The sequence below is a fragment of the Rhipicephalus microplus genome, unplaced genomic scaffold, assembly GCF_043290135.1.
Source record: "Rhipicephalus microplus isolate Deutch F79 unplaced genomic scaffold, USDA_Rmic scaffold_1004, whole genome shotgun sequence".
Taxonomy (NCBI): domain Eukaryota; kingdom Metazoa; phylum Arthropoda; class Arachnida; order Ixodida; family Ixodidae; genus Rhipicephalus; species Rhipicephalus microplus.
Genome location: NW_027465554.1, coordinates 20,001 through 23,183, shown reverse-complemented (window position 1 = coordinate 23,183; position 3,183 = coordinate 20,001).

Below are 3,183 nucleotides of genomic sequence, written 5' to 3'. Positions count from 1 at the left end.
TTTCTTTAGATTGTATTGTCTTAATAAATGGTTGATTTATTTAAAGGGAATGTTATCTTGGAGTTTTGTGATTGTTTTGAACCTCTTGATTTTCCAATACTGTGTTAAAGCTGTTAGTTCTCGCTTCTGTGTTGTGTCTGTATATGTGTAGTTTTCAGTGCCCATGGGAAATGAAAGCCGAGGTATCCTCTCCAATATCGGTCTTTTGAGCCATTTCCCATGACAAGCACTAGTTGTTGTCTTTTGTAGTTTTACAAGTTCTTTCGTCTGTCTTCAATTTTCAGCACTGTAGGATGGCCTCGTTAATCTTTTCCACCATTGTTTCAAGTATTTTCATTGTTTCTTTTTGTTTGATTATTTCTGGCTTTCTATTTTGCAGGTTTTGTCCTAAAATTCTTTTTAGTTCCTTTCTTTCGTTTGTTACAATGGGACATTGCTGTAAGTAGTGGTCAAAACTTTCTATTATGTTTGAACAATAACATGTCGCTTGTTGCAGTATTCCGAATCGTGTAAAGTAGAATGGAAATCTTCCATGTCCTGTTATTGCCTGTGATGTGTAGTAATTAGTTGGAAAGTGTGGCGGAATGAAATTTGTATTTCTTATCCATGTAAATGTGTAGCTATGCTTGCCTTCTTTCTTCCATAATTCATTCCACTCGTCGTTTAACTTTTTCTTTAATTCTTTTGCTATAACTGTTTTCGTTATGGGAACAAATATTTCCTCTCCGTCTTTGCTCGCTTCTTTTGCGCATTCGTCGGCTAATGTGTTCCCTATATTCCCACTGTGTGCTTTTACGTAGGTCAGTTTAATATCTTTACTTTGTGTTTGGCTTAAGGTTTTCCTGATGTTACAAATAATTGGATTTAGGTTATCTGGATTTTTTATTGCCAGAAGTGCAGATTGGCTGTCTGTAAAAAGCTGGTATTTAACGAAAGCTTGTAGAGGCCAGATATGTTCTATTGCTTTCTGGATTGCAATGATCTCAGCCTCGTAATTACTGCTGTGTTCTGGAAGTTTATATTTTTTCACTGTTTGGATTTGGTTATCTTTGTTTAGTATTATAAATGCCGCTCCTGTTTCTTTTTCTTTCTTTGATCCGTCTGTGTATATTTTGAAGTCTGCTTCTTCCTCTGTTGTTCCAAAGGGTATGCTAACTTTATTTGCTGGATGATCTTGCCATTGGTCGTGTTTCTTCATTATTTCGTTTTCGGTGTATACTTTCTGTTGCCATGTGAAGTTCTTTCCTTTCTTAAGTATGTAGTGTAATTCGTTTTCTTTTTCGATTGTCAAATGGAGAGGTGGAATGTTTGCTAATATGTTGAGTGAAAGATTTGATGTTGTTTTGAATGATTTAGTTATTAATAATAAAGGTAATCTTTGGATTGATTTCAGTTTTTTAATAAAAATGGTTTTTCGGCTATACCATGCTGGGGAGGCGTATGTAACCATTCGTTCTATACCCCTTTTATATATTAACTGTAGTGTGTTTCTATTTGTATGTTTGTCGTCTTTTATTGTACGACTTAAATTATACGTGACTTCGTCTACTTTTCTTTTTAAGTATTTTAGATGTGGGAGGAATGTTAGTTTTGTGTCCAAGACCACCCCTAGAATTTTCATTTCGTTAACCATTTTGATTTTATCCTGTCCGATTTTTATTTGGGGTTGATGGCTAATGTACTGCTTTCCCATTATCATATATTCCGATTTTTCCTTATTCAGGGTTATTCCTTTTTGATGTGCCCACTGATTTATTAGTGTTAGTGCCTTCGTAGCTTTTTCCTCCACCTCTTTTCTTGAGCGGAACTTTATGTGTAACACCACGTCGTCCGCAAAGGCTTGGATGTGTACTCCTTCTTGAAGCTGAGTTTCTAATAGGTCGCCTATTGTTATATTCCAACAGAGTGGGCTTAAAGGTGACCCCTGTGGGGAACCTGAAGTTAGTGTTTTCTTAATTTTTACTCCATCTGTTTCATAGATTATTTTCCTGTTCCGTAGAATATTGTCCGCCAGTTTTATTAGGTTGTTGGGACACTTATATTCTTCTAATTTCTGAATAACTACTTCGGGTTTTATAGAATTGAATGCGTTTTTAATATCTAGTGCTATTAGCATGCTGTTTAGCTTATCAATTTTCGCTTGGTTTATTCGTTTGATTATTTCTTCCAATGCCGTGGTTGTTGATGTCCCATGGGTAAATCCAAATTGTTTTTTGTTAAAATGGTGATTTTTAAACAAGAAATAATAGATTCTATCTTTTATGAGCTTTTCTAATATTTTTCCCAAAATCGAGTTAATAGCTATTGGGCGATATTTGTTTTCCTCGGATTTGTCCTCTCCGTTCCCTTTTGGAATCAATATAATTTTAGATTCTTTCCATCTTTGAGGAAAATGTCCGTGCTTTAAGCATGCATTAAAAAGATTGACAAAGAAAGTCTTATGCCTTTCATACATCACTTGTATGAGGTTAGTTTTTAGGTTGTCTGGTCCGGGGGTTACATCTTTCCTCAGATTTTTTACTATCTGCGTTACTTCAATCTCTGTAAATGGGAGGTCATCACTGGGTAAATTTCTTTCTCTCATTTCTGCTCCCGATGTCCAATTTCCTCCCTGTTTGTTATTGTTTATTGTGTCGTTGCTTGATTGTATTTGACTGTGTCCTGGCTCGTCATTTTCCATGCAGTTAGGGTATAAATTTCCTAGAATGTGTTCTATTGTTTCCTGAAGAGTCTTTGTGACTTCTCCATTTTCTTTTGTGATGCTTCTAAACATAACCTTGGTTTTCATCTTATTTCGTGCAATTTTATACGGTAGGATGAATGGATTTTTCGTAGCCTTAGTACATAGAGTTTTCCAACTGTTGTTTTTAGCCTGTTCTATCATGTTGTTATACGTGTCATGTTCTTTATAGTATTCCTTTTTGTATTGTTCTCTGATATCCCCTTTCGCCTTTTGATACCTCCTTCGTAGTGCTCTGACTCTCTTCCTTTCAATTTCTAGGTCTCTTGACCACCAAGTATTCGGTTTTTGTTTAGAAGGTTTTTTCTTTTTACTGAATTCCTTCTTAAGTTTCTCGATTTTCTCGTGTAGCGTATTCACTATTTCTTCAATACTTTCCTTCGTGTTTATTTTCCCCTGGACTTCCTCAAACCAGGGATCAATTTGCAACTTTTCCATGACTT